The sequence below is a fragment of the Vigna umbellata genome, chromosome 9 (genome assembly GCF_029865625.1).
Source record: "Vigna umbellata cultivar VRB3 chromosome 9, Vumbellata_1.0, whole genome shotgun sequence".
Lineage (NCBI taxonomy): Eukaryota > Viridiplantae > Streptophyta > Magnoliopsida > Fabales > Fabaceae > Vigna > Vigna umbellata.
This window is the reverse complement of record NC_142173.1, coordinates 16000452-16017813: the sequence shown is the minus strand read 5'-3', so window position 1 is coordinate 16017813 and position 17362 is coordinate 16000452.

Here is a 17362-nt window from a genome sequence, read left to right as displayed (position 1 = left end):
TTAGTTTTCTGTATGAAATTATTAAGAGTTTCCTCCATCCTCATGGACCTTTCATTAAGCATAGAGATCTGCTGCCATAAGGTGGGTTGCTGCTGCTGCTTATTGAATTGACCAGCTTGCCCAGTTTGCCCTTGACCAATGCTTGGGTGTGGTTTCCAGCCTTGATTGTAATTCCCTTGACGGTATTGATTGGTCATGTAGTTTACATCCTCTACGACTTCTACTGGAAAGGCACATTGCCCATTGATATGGTCGCCTCAACACAATTCGCATAACTGAGATTGTACCTATGCAGCAGTCTTCAACTCTTTAGGTAATTGAGCAAGAGTTTTAGTAAGAGTCTCCAGCTGTTGAGTTAGAATTTTGTTTTGAGCTAGGAAGGCATCATGTGTCTGTAAATTGAGAACTCCTTTTTGTTGCATAGGAGCTCCTCTCTCACTGTGCAGCTCATTGTCACTAGTAGCCATGTTTTCAATAATTTTAGTTGCTTCCTCTGAAGTTTTCCATTTAATATTTCCTCCTGCTGAGGCATCAAGCATCATCTTGGTTTGTGACCCAAGACCTCCAAGGAAAGTTAAGACTACTTCCTGTTCTTCAAAGCCATGCGTGGGTGTTTTTCTTAGCAAGCTTTTGTATCTGTCCCATGCATGCCCTAGTGATTCTTCCATGCCTTGCCTAAATGAAGAGATCTCTTGCTTGCCTTTTGTCACCTTTGATTGTGGGAAGTACTTGTTTAAAAATTTGGTTACCACTGCTTCCCACTCTGTGAACCTTCCTTCTGGGAAAGAATTCAACCAAAGCTTAGCATTGCCTCCCAATGAGAAAGGAAACAAGCTAAGTTTGATCGCTTCATTTGGCACCCCATTGATCTTTACTGTGTTGCATATCTCATTGAATGTAGTGAGGTGCTCATATGGGCTTTGATGAGATAACCCATTGAATTGGTTGCTTTCACCAATTGGATCAGTGCTGGTTTGACCTCCATATTAGCTACATTGACTCTAGGTCTGGCTATACTGTTCAAGTGCTGAGGTCATGCTATATTGGTGTAATCAGCAAGAGTTCTTCTAACATTGTTGTTCTCCATATTTTCTGTGTTGTGGTCAGAACCTTGTGGTGATGGTTGTAACAGAGTTTCCGGAGGAGGGAAAAGTTCTCTAGATGTTCGGATTCTTCTCCTCCGTCTACTCTCGTCTAAACCTTCAAGAAGAGGTTCTGCAGTTATTTTACTCCTTGTTCGAATTGCTTCCTACATACACAAGAAAACAAAACCCTAGAAAATTGGTTAGCACAAAAAGATATAGGAGAAGATATAGATTCAGAGAATAAAATAAAATAAAATCAAATAAAATCAAATCAAATAAAATAAAAACTGATGAGTCGTTATTTCTTGAATTATATTTAGTTTATTGCACTTAAATAAACCAAGGAATTATGTTTAATTGTCTATTATTTCCCCGTTTTCTGAATTCTGCTTAATTTGGTCGGAAATTCGTAATTGTGCTAATTTGGGTTTTCTGAGCTGATTAAGTGCATTTCTGGTTGCAGGAAAGTTGTGGAAACATCATCTGGAGCATTGGGATATGGCGTGATACACTCAAAGGCTCAACATTTAGTCATTTAGATTCTAATTAAAATTGTAATTTCGTTTTCTAGAAGCCCTTAATTAGAATTAGGTGTTTTGGACCCTTTTAGGGGCAATTTTGTAAAAAGACCCATTTGTAGGACATGTGCCTTTTTGATTAGGGTTTTTAATTGATTGTGGACCCCATTTGGAGGAGAAACTCTCGGCATTTTAGAGAGCCTTAGCCAACCACACAAAAAGACTCTTACACACTTCATTTTTTTGACGTTTTTGAGCTTTTCTCTCTTAGGGTTTCTTGTATGAACACTCTTATGGAGAGCTTGACTTGGGTGTCTCGTTTTTGGCCATTTCAATGAGCAAGATGCAGATTTTATTCTTCTCTTAATTTACTCTTGGTTGTCTTAGCTTATTGGTGGTGAAAAACTATTCATTTCCACTTCCATTTGCTTGTTCTTGATGCTTGAAGTTTGAGTTTTGGAGCTTGTCTTTGCATTTCCATGGTGGATGTTGGGTTTGAGTAACTTTATATTTCGTTTTCCTCTCCCTTTGCTGCTGTTCCTCTCGGTTTTTATCTCATTCTATATGGTTGGATGATAAAAATGAAGTTCTATGTAGTTTTAGGTTGAAGAGAGCTTAAGATGATGTGTGGGTGTTGTGGGTTTAACTCTTTTCTTGCATTTTTCGGTTTTGATGCTTGAGACAAGGTTGGGATCAGATCTTGGTGATGTTATGGAGGCTGGACAGAACTGGAATTAATGGTCTAAGTATTATTTTCGTTTTTGCAAAGAAACTTGAAGAAATGGTAGTGTTAAAGATGGGTTGATGAGTAGAAGTTTGGGTTTATTGTTCTTGTGTTCATTTGAAACTTTAACTTTGGTTTCTTGAAGTTGTTCTCTATATGGAAGAGTGGAAGAAATCTTTTGGATGCATAATTCTTGAAGAAAAACCGTTTGGAGTTTGTAGGAGAGAGGAAATTGCTTCATTTAATTTTTACCACTTTTGGACCAACACAAAAGATGCTTGTTTTGACCCAAGGAATGTTTCCACTTTGAGATTTGGCCTTTGCTTGTTCCAGCCGTGAATTGCAATGAGAAATGGAGGTTTTTAGAGTTTGTTTTCATTTGATTTAGCTTACTTGGCACATTGGTAGGAGCACCCATGGTATCTTCCATTTGCACATTGGTCTTTGAAGCATTCTTTGGCATTTCCACTTGGTGGTTCACGTAAATTGTGTGCTTTGGTGTATAAAATCATTTCTTTGCTGCATGGAAGGAGAGAGGGGACGGTCTTGGAGAGTGTGGAAGGCACATGCTTAATTTCTTGAAAAATGGTGCACATGGGAGAAGAAGTCAACACATTTTGTGGCTTATTTAAGGTGAAATTGAAGTTTGACTTGGGTGCATGATGACTCACGGCCATGTGTTCTTTCTTTGGCCAATTGGACTTTTAAATTCATTTGTTAATTGCCATTATGACAAGTAATTTGCTAGGATTAAATTAGGCTTGTTGATTTCTTTGGTTTTTAATTAATTTAATTAATAGGTTGAGTTTATGTGTTTGAGTTAGTGTTGCATTTAATTATTTTTAACTGTGTTTGTTAATTAGTTTGTAACAGTGTTTGATGTTTGAATGTTATCTAAGGCTTTTAATAGTCCTAGTTTAATAACCATGCTAGCTTAAATTAGTTTGTTTGCATCTGTGTCTTTATTAAGTTCTTTAATTTTTGGAAAACCTTTTCAAACCCCCCCCTAATGTGTTCGACCTATTACCTGAACCACAATTGGTCCTTGAGAGACGACCTAGGAGTCACTGCCTAGTCTATACTGCATTCTTTTATGCACAATTTTTGTGGGAGGTGCGACCCTCTCATCAAAATGGCGCCGTTGCCGGGGACCAACGGTTCAGTCTTAGGTTTTTGTTGTGTGTGTTGTGTTTTGTCTTGTGTTGTGATGTGATGTGATGTGATGTTCTGTTTTGTGTGTGCGTGTTGCATGTATAAATGTGTCGTGTTTTATTTGTTTCGTGATTTTTAGTATTCTTCTTTTTCCATGTCTACCTATTTTGATTTCGTGAACACTGCTTGTTTTGCTAGTGCCTCTGATTATGATTCTCCTTCTGCATGTTACTCTGATTGTAATTCTGCTGATTTTTATGCTGAGAACAATGTGGCTCATCCTCAAATTTCTGAGAGCTCTCTTTGGGAGCCGGTTCCACCTAATGAGGATGGTGATCATTTAGTTCTCACCACTGGACTGATGAATTTGTTGCCCAAGTTTTATGGTCTTGCAGGTGAATGCCCACATGAACATTTGGATAGGTTTTATCGAATTTGCTCTTTAATGAAACTTCCAAATGTCCCGAACGATCTAGTTTTCTTAAGAGCATTCCCGCACTCATTAGAAAGAGCACCAAAAGATTGGAAAGACTCTCTTCCTCCAGGATCCATTACCAGATGGGAAGATCTTGAGCATAAATTTCTGAGTAAATTCTCCCATGTGCAAGATGGATACGACAACGGTCTTGGATGGAATGACCCAACCTTGGGATGGTACAATGCTCCACAGCATCAATATCAAGAACCACCATTCCAGAGTACTTTTATGCCTCCACCAGTCCAGCAATATCAGAGTCAGCAATATGATGCTTCTGCCGAAACAGCTCCTCAGCCTTCTATTTCTGAGCCTACATTGCAGGAGTTGTTAGAGCAGTTGACCATGCAGAACCTGCAGTTTCAACAAGAAACCAGAGCGTCCATTCAGAACTTGAATGACCAGATAGGGCAGATGGCTACTCAATTAAATCTGGAACAGTCTCAAGATTCAGAGTTACCATTTCAGACTGTTTGGATTCCAGATGATGATGGTGGCATCCACATAGGAGATGGGGAGAAGAGTTATGAGCTTACCACTGTGCAACCTACTTTCCCACCTTCAGATGTCCTTACTCTTGCATCTGAGGAGACTGATAAAGATCTTAAGGAACAGGCAGAAATAAGCAGTAATTCTGAACCAGGTAGACCACCTTCATTTCCCCACAGTCTACCAATCTTCAAGGAAGTGGAGGTAAACATACCTAATTTTGACTATGATGTTGATGAATATGTTGTTGATAGGTATGTTGATGATTGTATTGTTGATGAGTCTGTTTTTAATTCTTCCTCTCTGCATGATGAGAATCAATTTTTGATATCAAATTCGTATGTTTATTCTCCATGCACTGAACATGAATCTGAATCTGTGGTTGATATTGTTTCTGAATTTGAAATTGATTCATGTTCTGAGAGTTTATCTGTTGTTCAGCCTGTTACACTGGGATTGGGTGGTATACCCCTGCATGTCATTTCTTTGGAACCACATTGCACTAACCCTATTGCAGGAGGTACAAATGAATTTGATCAACAAACACCCACAGTGGACAACAAAGGTGCTGACACGGACAAAAGCTTCAAGATCAATAGGCACCTGCTGAACCCACTCATCAACAATCACTTCTTCTTAGATCCAGCTGTGGAAGACATTTCCCTGCTCGATCAAATATGGAGGATGAAGCAGTTCTTCCTCAAAACTTCTTTGCTGGATCCATTGGTGGAAGACATCTCCCTACAAGTCCAAAATTGGCAACTGCCACCATGATCAGGGGAGTTTTCTTTCTCTCTTCTCCCCCTTTCCCTACTTTTATTGCACTTGTCCATGATCTGTTGACTGTTATGATTTCTGATCTTATGCTTATGACACATTGAGGACACTGTGTAGTTTAAGTGTGGTCTATTGGGGGAGATTTTTATTTTTCTTTGTTAGTTTTTGTTTTCTTGGTTAAATTTTTTTTCTTTTCTAGGTAGTTTTTGTTGTGTCTTGTGTACAGTTTTGCATGCTTTTCGTAAATTCTGGGTTGTGGTTAGGTTGTCAGTTTTCCTTCACTTCATTGATACTCTGAGATGTTGGATTCCTTGCTTTTCTTTGCTTGGAAGATGATCATGATGTTTGAGAGTTGAATTGATTGTGACACAAATGCCCTGTGTGAGAATTTGAGCCATTTTATGTTCTTTCTTGTGTGTGATATGTCTCTTGATTGCTTGCGCATATGCCTTGGCTTGACTCTTGTGACAACTCTTGATTGATATGCATGTTTGGAAGTGATAAAGGCAAATTTGTTCTTGAGCCTCTCTAGCCAAATAAGCTTACCTTACTCTGATTCTTTGAAAACCCTTTTTGAGCCTATACATTCCCCCATTTCTTTGTTTTGAAGCTCATACACTAGCCCTAAGTGAAAAATCATGATTACCTTAACCTTAGGGAATTTTGGAGCTTTGGAAGTGTTTTGGGAACAAGTGTGGTCTTCTTGGGGATTCTTATGAGTTGGCTAGTTGGTTCCTATTATTGTTTTGTTTTTGTAAATCTTGTCTTTTACAGTTTTGTTTTGAAAAGAAAGAAAAGAAAAGAGACAGGATAAGAAAAAAAGAGAGCAGAAAAATAGTGAAAAAAAAAATGTGAATACTTGTGAATAATGGAGTCAAGAAGAGGATGGAATTAGAGGTTGTGGGTGTGTTTGAATGTGTTTACACTTGTTCCCCATTGCTCCTCTGTTCCTTATGATTTGTAGCTTCTTATCCAGATATATCCTCCTTTGTCCTTGGCCCCATTACAACCATGAAAAGACCTTTTGATTTGAACATGCGTATGTGCTTGAGTGTTGATATTAGAGGCTTGCCAAGTCTATTTGTGATTGCTTTCTTGAGTGCATTGAGTGACATTGACTTACCTTAAACACTTGAGAGAAACACCGATTGTGTGCATCTGTGAGGCTCTGTTGTTTTGATTCATCTCTTGAACTAATTGACTGTTTTCCTTGTACTGAACTGTTTGGATCATTCTTTGAGTATTTGCTTTCATTGACTCTGTGTGGATTCTGCCTATACCTTTTACTGTCCAGATTTTGTGAGAATTGTGCAACTGTGTTTCTGTCCTTGTTGAGTCTTTGTTGTCTGTCTGTCGAGTCTGTGTTAGCTCCCTGATGTTTGAGTAGTTCCCTGGTTTTCGTCTTGGTTTTGCCCAGGAGTGCAAAAGACTAAGTGTGGTCTATTTTGATGAGTCGTTATTTCTTGAGTTATATTTAGTTTATTGCACTTAAATAAACCAGGGAATTGTGTTTAATTGTTTGTTATTTCCCCGTTTTCCGAATTCCGCTTAATTTGGTCGGAAATTTGTAATTGTGCTAATTTGGATTTTCTGAGCTGATTAAGTGCATTTTTGAATTGCAGGAAAATTTCGGAAATACATTTTGGGACATCAGGAAGAATGCCAAATAAATTCAAGACTCTCCAAACAGACATTTTTGAATTAATTAAATTGTAATTCGGTAGTTTAGAATTTCTGTATCAACTTTTACATTTTGGGACAATTTTTGGTAAAGTAGATTAGACCCAAAATGTGAAGGATTAATGACTTGGACCTAGGGTTTTTGTATGTGTGGACCCTACCCTAAAAAGGGACACACGGCCCTTAGAAAAGCAGCCGCCACTTTTGTTTTTTTTTGGGGGGGGGGGGGGGGGCACGGGTTACTTCTTTATTGTGGGCTCTCGGTTTTCAGGGGGGAGAATGAATGAAGAACAGATTTTTTATTTTTCTTGAGTATGAAAATGGTGATTGATCGTGTGTGTGATAGCTGATTCAGTGCTATTCATTCTCTCATTTTAACATTGGGTTCTCGTTCATTTAAAAAGAAACGCTGCTTTATTGATTCAGCACTGCAGCACATTTCGTTTATTTTTATTAAAAAAAGAGGAGCTTTCAATTTGGAGCAGCTGCAACGGTGCGTGCTGTGATGTCCAGTAAGAGGCACATGTAGTGTGAAGAGATGGTGAAGCACGGAGATTGGAGAAGTGCCGCAAACGGTGCAGCAGCTCACTTCCATTCTCGGTTTGTTGGTCATTTAGAAACTCATTTTTTTTATTTGCTAAAGCGGTGTGCACACGGGAAGGAGTTTTTGGTTTTGTTTATTTAATTCCAGCAGCATGTTAGGATCTGAAAAAGCAAAGGAGAGTCATGGAGAATGGATGAGAAAGATGCATGGGGAACTTTCATTAGGTGTTACGGTGGGGGCTGGAAGAAGCGCACAAGTGGTGATTCATTGTTGGAAGCTTGAGGTGTCATGGTTTCACGCTGTGAGAGGACACGGAATTCCTTGAGAATGAAGAGGTGTGTTAGAGACTTCATTAGGTGTCACGGCAGGAGATGGCACGGCTTGAAATGGGTAGCTGCCACGTCCGACTTACTTCTTCAAGTATTTAATTTTAAGTGTTCTTCACGCATTTACCTTTTAAATTTTTAGCTAACAGTTACATTTTCAATTAGTTGATACACTTTTGCTTTGAAGTTTTATTCCAGCTGTGTGCATTTGATTGTTTGTATTTTGATAGCTTTAATTGCGTTTGGATATTTACCTATTGCATTGTTTACTTTAACGTTTTCATACATTTTGATGCCTTCAGTTATATTCGGTTTTGTTTAATTTTCGGTCTCAATTTAGTTTAATTGCACTCACAAAACACTTTCAAAACCCCCCACTGCGTGTTTGATCTGAGACTGAACCCAATTTGGTCCTTGAGAGACGACCTAGGAGTCACTTCCTAGTAATATACTGCATTCTTTTATGCACAACTTTTGTGGGAGGTGCGACCCTCTCATCAAAATGACATTTTGATAAGAGGGTCGCACCTCCCACAAAAATTGTGCATAAAAGAATGCAGTATAGACTAGGCAGTGACTCCTAGGTCGTCTCTCAAGGACCAATTGTGGTTCAGGTAATAGGTCGAACACATTAGGGGGGGGTTTGAAAAGGTTTTCCAAAAATTAAAGAACTTAATAAAGACACAGATGCAAACAAACTAATTTAAGCTAGCATGGTTATTAAACTAGGACTATTAAAAGCCTTAGATAACATTCAAACATCAAACACTGTTACAAACTAATTAACAAACACAGTTAAAAATAATTAAATCCAACACTAACTCAAACACATAAACTCAACCTATTAATTAAATTAATTAAAAACCAAAGAAATCAACAAGCCTAATTTAATCCTAGCAAATTACTTGTCATAATGGCAATTAACAAATGAATTTAAAAGTCCAATTGGCCAAAGAAAGAACACATGGCCGTGAGTCATCATGCACCCAAGTCAAACTTCAATTTCACCTTAAATAAGCCACAAAATGTGTTGACTTCTTCTCCCATGTGCACCATTTTTCAAGAAATTAAGCATGTGCCTTCCACACTCTCCAAGACCGTCCCCTCTCTCCTTCCATGCAGCAAAGAAATGATTTTATACACCAAAGCACACAATTTACGTGAACCACCAAGTGGAAATGCCAAAGAATGCTTCAAAGACCAATGTGCAAATGGAAGATACCATGGGTGCTCCTACCAATGTGCCAAGTAAGCTAAATCAAATGAAAACAAACTCTAAAAACCTCCATTTCTCATTGCAATTCACGGCTGGAACAAGCAAAGGCCAAATCTCAAAGTGGAAACATTCCTTGGGTCAAAACAAGCATCTTTTGTGTTGGTCCAAAAGTGGTAAAAATTAAATGAAGCAATTTCCTCTCTCCTACAAACTCCAAACGGTTTTTCTTCAAGAATTATGCATCCAAAAGATTTCTTCCACTCTTCCATATAGAGAACAACTTCAAGAAACCAAAGTTAAAGTTTCAAATGAACACAAGAACAATAAACCCAAACTTCTACTCATCAACCCATCTTTAACACTACCATTTCTTCAAGTTTCTTTGCAAAAACGAAAATAATACTTAGACCATTAATTCCAGTTCTGTCCAGCCTCCATAACATCACCAAGATCTGATCCCAACCTTGTCTCAAGCATCAAAACCGAAAAATGCAAGAAAAGAGTTAAACCCACAACACCCACACATCATCTTAAGCTCTCTTCAACCTAAAACTACATAGAACTTCATTTTTATCATCCAACCATATAGAATGAGATAAAAACCGAGAGGAACAGCAGCAAAGGGAGAGGAAAACGAAATATAAAGTTACTCAAACCCAACATCCACCATGGAAATGCAAAGACAAGCTCCAAAACTCAAACTTCAAGCATCAAGAACAAGCAAATGGAAGTGGAAATGAATAGTTTTTCACCACCAATAAGCTAAGACAACCAAGAGTAAATTAAGAGAAGAAGAAAATCTGCATCTTGCTCATTGAAATGGCCAAAAACGAGACACCCAAGTCAAGCTCTCCATAAGAGTGTTCATACAAGAAACCCTAAGAGAGAAAAGCTCAAAAACGTCAAAAAAATGAAGTGTGTAAGAGTCTTTTTGTGTGGTTGGCTAAGGCTCTCTAAAATGCCGAGAGTTTCTCCTCCAAATGGGGTCCACAATCAATTAAAAACCCTAATCAAAAAGGCACATGTCCTACAAATGGGTCTTTTTACAAAATTGCCCCTAAAAGGGTCCAAAACACCTAATTCTAATTAAGGGCTTCTAGAAAACGAAATTACAATTTTAATTAGAATCTAAATGACTAAATGTTGAGCCTTTGAGTGTATCACGCCATATCCCAATGCTCCAGATGATGTTTCCACAACTTTCCTGCAACCAGAAATGCACTTAATCAGCTCAGAAAACCCAAATTAGCACAATTACGAATTTCCGACCAAATTAAGCAGAATTCAGAAAACAGGGAAATAATAGACAATTAAACATAATTCCTTGGTTTATTTAAGTGCAATAAACTAAATATAATTCAAGAAATAACGACTCATCAAAATAGACCACACTTAGTCTTTTGCACTCCTGGGCAAAACCAAGACGAAAACCAGGGAACTACTCAAACATGAGGAAGGTGACACAGACTCGACAGACAGACAACAAAGACTCCAAAACAGGAACACAGTTGCACAATTCTCACAAAATCTGGACAGTAAAAGGTATAGGCAGAATCCCACACAGAGTCAATGAAAGCAGATACTCAAATAATCGTCCAAACAGTTCAGTACAAGGAAAACAGTCAATCAGTTCAAGAGATGAATCAAAGGTAACAGAGCCTCATAGATGCACACAATCAGTGTTTCTGTCAAGTGTTTAAGGTAAATCAATGTCACTCAATGCACTCAAGAAAGCAAACACAAATAGACTTGGCAAGCCCCTAATATCAACACTCAAGCACATACACATGTTCAAATCAAAAGGTCTTTTCATGGTTGTAATGGGGCCAAGGACAAGGGAGGATATATCTGGATAAGAAGCTACAAACCATAAGGAACAGAGGAGCAATGGGGAACAAGTGTAAACACATTCAAACACACCCACAACCTCTAATTCCATCATCTTTTGACTCCATTATTCACAAATTTTTTTTTCATTTTTTTTACTGTTTTTCTGCTCTCTTTTTTTTTCATCCTGTCTCTTTTCTTTACTCTATTCAGCATACAATTTCAAGAGACAAGATACACCACATATTTACAAAAACACGATAAGAAGAGGACTCACTAGCCAATTCATCTGAAACTCCCAGGAGACCACACTTATTCCCAAAACAATTTCAAAGCTCCAAAATTCCCTAAGGCTAAGGTAATAATGGTTTTTCACTTAGGGCTGGTGTATGAGCTTCAAAACAAAGAAATGAGGAAAGTATGGGCTCAAAAGGGTTATCAGTGGATCAAAATAGGGTAGGCTCATTTGGCTCTAGAGGCTCAACAACAAAATGCCTTTATCACTTTCAAACATGCGTATCAATCAAGAATCATCAAAAAGAGTCAAGCCAAGGCATATGTGCATGCAATCAAGAGACATATCACACATAAGAAAGAACATAAAGTGGCTCAAATTCTCACACAGGGTAATTCTGCCACAATCAATTCAACTCTCAAAAAATCATAACCATCTTCCCAAGCAAAAAAAGCAAGGATTTCAAACAAATAAGTATCAATCAAGTGAAGGAAATGATAAGTCTACAACCCAAACAAAGTCCAGAATTGAAGAGAAAAATGCAAAACTGTATACAAGACACGACAAAAACTACCTAGAAAAGAAAAAAATAAATTTTAACACGGAAAATAAAAACTAACAAAGAAAAATCAGAATCTTCCCCAATAGACCACACTTAAACTACACAGTGTCCTCAATGTGTCATAAGCATAAGATCAGAAATCAGAACAATCAACACATCATGGACAAGTGCAATAAAAGTAGGAAAGGGAGGAGAAGAGAAAAGGAAAACTCCCCTGATCATGGTGGCAGTTGCCAATTTTGGACCTTCAGGGAGATGTTTTCCACCACAGGATTCAGCAAACAAGTTTTGAGGAGGAACAACTTCATCAGTACTGCCATATCATCCAAAACGAGATGTTTCTTCTTTCTTCTCCCAGCAAACTGTTCCATCAGTAGCTTTCCTTCCACTGGCAGTTGTTCAGTGTGTGACACCGGAATGGAGATCTCTGGCTCAGTCAAAGAAGTAGCAGTACACTCTCCTTCATTAATCATGATTTCCTTAATGTCAGCACCTGTATTCTCATTTAATTCTGCAGCATGGTCATCAAACTCACAATTAATAGCATCTGTTATACGCTTAGAATCTGTCTGTAACACATAATCAATTTCAATACAAATCGGGCAAGAACCAGATTCACAATCACATTCAAAGTTCTCAGAGAACTGTGTCAGATCAAAGTTCAGTCCTAACTCTATAGAGTTATCAGATTGCACAGTTTCCACCTCGAAATCAATATTGATATATGCATCATCAACAGAATCAAAGGTCAGTTCAAGGCTATTATCATTCAAAATTTCATCACGGCAATCATGTCCATTCAAAACAACCCTTAGACCAATGGGTTCAATGGCTGATACTGAATCAAAAATTTTAGAATGGTCAATCAAATCTGTATCAGTATCAGTCATGAATCCTATAGAATCAGTGTGCATCAAATCACAGGCATTTGAATGTATAAGCAAATCAGGTAAAGTGTTTGGAATCTCAAGTTCAGAATAAACCTGTTTTTGCTCATTGAAAATTTCCTTACCAATCTCCAAGTCATCAGCTGCATCCTCAAGGCTATCATTTAAATCAAGATCAGTGCAAGGATAGTGAACATCAGGTATGTCAATGTGCTCTACAGGGAATAATGAATCCACAACATGAGTGTGCACATGTGTATCAATATCAGAATCCAGAACAGGCTTAAATGGTTCAAGTTTTACCAATTCAAAAACATTAAAATTTACTTGAACCTCAGATACATGAGTAGGGATTTCAAGTTCACAGTAAACCTGCTCAGGTTTTTCCTTTACTACCTCACTTGGATTTTGACCCGCCAGCTTGCAGAGCAACTTCTTTGCCTCTGTTGGAGTTCTGTCCATCAAAGATCCACCAGCAGCTACATCCACTAATATCCTTTCATTGTCCAGGAGCCCTTCATAAAAGTAAATCAAGAGCAAATGCTCTGAAATTTGGTGGTTTGGACAGGCTGTGCAGAGCCTGTTAAACCTCTCCCAATAATCTGCCAGGCTTTCTTCTTGAAATTGCTCAATGGTAGTGATCTCCCTCCTAATGCTGATTACCTTTGCTGCTGGAAAGAACTTGTTGAGGAATCTCTGTTGTGTTTCCTGCCAACTATCAAAAGGATACTGGTATAGGAACCAGTCTCTTGCTGCACCTTGAAGGGACATTGGAAACACTTTCATCAACACTGTCTCCTTTGAAACACCAGGAGGCCTCATCGACAAACACACCAAACAAAACTCCTTGAGATGCCTGTATGGATCTTCATGTGCCAACCCATGGAATTTGGGAAGACTCTGGATCAGATCATATATCCAGTCTTGAGAATCTATCATCTCCTCTATTGTAGTGCAAAACCTGTCTCAGACCTGGACTTCCACTTCAAACAAAGATTAAGCCAAACATATAGAAACATAACATGGGGGAAAACCATTATTTACATAATTTGAAACTTCCAGAAACAACAACTAAATGCACAAAATACAAAAAAAATGATAAAAATCTAAAAACACAAAAATCGATAAAAGAAGTAAACCCAAACAAGACTAACTAAACATCCTAAAACACATCACACAACACAACACTAACACAACAAAAGACACTAACACAACAAAAGACACTAACACAACAAAAGACCTAAGACTGAACCGTTGGTCCCCGGCAACGGCGCCATTTTGATAAGAGGGTCGCACCTCCCACAAAAGTTGTGCATAAAAGAATGCAGTATATTACTAGGAAGTGACTCCTAGGTCGTCTCTCAAGGACCAAATTGGGTTCAGTCTCAGATCAAATACGCAGTGGGGGGTTTTGAAAGTGTTTTGTGAGTGCAATTAAACTAAATTGAGACCGAAAATTAAACAAAACCGAATATAACTGAAGGCATCAAAATGTATGAAAACGTTAAAGTAAACAATGCAATAGGTAAATATCCAAACGCAATTAAAGCTATCAAAATACAAACAATCAAATGCACACAGCTGGAATAAAACTTCAAAGCAAAAGTGTATCAACTAATTGAAAATGTAACTGTTAGCTAAAAATTTAAAAGGTAAATGCGTGAAGAACACTTAAAATTAAATACTTGAAGAAGTAAGTCGGACGTGGCAGCTACCCATTTCAAGCCGTGCCATCTCCTGCCGTGACACCTAATGAAGTCTCTAACACACCTCTTCATTCTCAAGGAATTCCGTGTCCTCTCACAGCGTGAAACCATGACACCTCAAGCTTCCAACAATGAATCACCACTTGTGCGCTTCTTCCAGCCCCCACCGTAACACCTAATGAAAGTTCCCCATGCATCTTTCTCATCCATTCTCCATGACTCTCCTTTGCTTTTTCAGATCCTAACATGCTGCTGGAATTAAATAAACAAAACCAAAAACTCCTTCCCGTGTGCACACCGCTTTAGCAAATAAAAAAAATGAGTTTCTAAATGACCAACAAACCGAGAATGGAAGTGAGCTGCTGCACCGTTTGCGGCACTTCTCCAATCTCCGTGCTTCACCATCTCTTCACACTACATGTGCCTCTTACTGGACATCACAGCACGCACCGTTGCAGCTGCTCCAAATTGAAAGCTCCTCTTTTTTTAATAAAAATAAACGAAATGTGCTGCAGTGCTGAATCAATAAAGCAGCGTTTCTTTTTAAATGAACGAGAACCCAATGTTAAAATGAGAGAATGAATAGCACTGAATCAGCTATCACACACACGATCAATCACCATTTTCATACTCAAGAAAAATAAAAAATTTGTTCTTCATTCATTCTCCCCCCTGAAAACCGAGAGCCCACAATAAAGAAGTAACCCGTGCCCCCCCCCCCCCCCCCCCAAAAAAAACAAAAGTGGCGGCTGCTTTTCTAAGGGCCGTGTGTCCCTTTTTAGGGTAGGGTCCACACATACAAAAACCCTAGGTCCAAGTCATTAATCCTTCACATTTTGGGTCTAATCTACTTTACCAAAAATTGTCCCAAAATGTAAAAGTTGATACAGAAATTCTAAACTACCGAATTACAATTTAATTAATTCAAAAATGTCTGTTTGGAGAGTCTTGAATTTATTTGGCATTCTTCCTGATGTCCCAAAATGTATTTCCGAAATTTTCCTGCAATTCAAAAATGCACTTAATCAGCTCAGAAAATCCAAATTAGCACAATTACAAATTTCCGACCAAATTAAGCGGAATTCGGAAAACGGGGAAATAACAAACAATTAAACACAATTCCCTGGTTTATTTAAGTGCAATAAACTAAATATAACTCAAGAAATAACGACTCATCAAAAACCAAAAAAATAAAAACAGAAAATAAAAACAGAAATTCAAAATTAACGTCAAAGATAATCAATAATCACACAAATTAACCAGTTAAACCAGAGTCCCCGGCAACGGCGCCAAAAACTTGATGCACAAATTTATGATCACCAAAATATGATGTCACAAACTTGTTGAACAATCGGCAAGTATGACCGAATCGTTTCAAGTAATAAACTCGGTAAGACCAAGTACCGTTATCCCAAAGGACTCACGGCCTAGTTTAGTTATGTGATTCGTTGATTAGCTAAGACTTAAGAACAAAATAATTGGGATTTTACTATGCAAAAGACGAAAATAAACATGTATGCATGAGGTTGATCAATGGCAAAACAAAATACAAGCACTTTCAACATTCAAATCATCATTGTTAATGCCACTCTCTAAATTACCTTGTCAAGAAGGCCTATCCCTAATTACTAGTTCATACAATTCCTAACATTCCTAATAATTAGTTCTTTTAGCACAGGAAGTTAACGACAACCAATATACTATTGGGAGTAATTCCCCGGATCTAGATTTCTCCGTACGTTCCCGTATCGACAAAACCAATAATCATGCATTGAATGAGTTAAACAAAGCAAGCATTGAGCAAAGAGGAAAAACCCTAACTAATGATGAAAGAAAGCATAAGTCTTAGATTAAGATGCAAGCATAAATTCCATATATGAGAGCTTCAAAAGATTACATTGATTCCTCAACAAACATACAAGGTTTAGTTCACCATATTCATGGTGAACCTAGATGAACAAAAATGAAAGAATGAAGGATAAAACCCTAGAAAGGTGAAGAGGTAGCCTGAGCATCCAAGATCCTCCTTCAAAGGGGTGGAAGAGAGAGTGTTTGCTTCGTTTCTGCCAAAGATACCAACCCTAGGACGTCTTAAAGCTTATATACTAATATAAAATTACAGAAAATCTAGGCCCAAGCCCATTAGTGTGCCGCTCAGCGGTAAAGTACCGCTCAGCGGTAAAGTACCGCTCAGCGGTAAGTGCGTGAGTTGGTTTCTTCCCCTCAGCGGCCATTTTGCCCCTCAGCGGATCTCCCGTGACTTCCTGAGTGCCGCTCAGCGGTAAACTGCCGCTGAGCGGTACTTGCGGCTTCTCCTTTTGCACTTTTTGGTGTCTTTTCTGATTTCATCTCTCTCCTTCTTCACTTCTTTCACCAAATTCACCTTAAAACCTGCACAAAAACACTGAAATCAAGCATAAACCTGTCCAGCTCTCTTATTTCTGAAAATATGGATAAAAGCATGATTTCAAGCTAGTTTCTAAGTGTAAAGGTTGCTTTTTGTGTCAATTTTAAGCATGAAAATAACAGTTTTTCAACTGTTATCAGTTGGCTCCATGCCTCGCGCATCGAACGGTCAAACATGCATCCTGTTCATTTTTCGCCCGGTGCCCCAGGTGATGATGCTCGTTCAGTACCTGTGTTGCCTACCCACTAGACGGAAAATGTGTGGCTGGTTAGAATCTAATCCATCCAGGCCTTCTTCGGGAGGTGTTGGAGGATCTCATCGTCTCGCACGCGTTCCATATTGGTGGCGTAAGAACCATCTTCGTGGTGCACGTGTTGGGACGGCTCTTTCGGATGCGGTGCATTACATTAACTCGGGTTTAGCGACCCGGGGACCAACAGAATCGGTTGCATACCTCGATTGAGACCCTGTGTTTGAAATTGTTGTGGGCAACATCGTTCTTCACAACACGTCTTGGGGAGTGCATGGCGGAATGCGTGACAAGCTTTGCGGAACTGGGAAGTAAGGCAGCCCTTTTGGTGTGCGGACTACCAACCCGCTGAGAGGGCGAGTCGGAAAGCAGGAAAGCTTAGCAACGTCACAAAGGAAACCATATACTGTCCACGTGCCGGGGGTATGAGAAAGATTTGTTCACAAACCGTGAGAAGTGCTCGGTGGAGATCTAGACATGCTCTGTGGAACTGGGAAGTAAG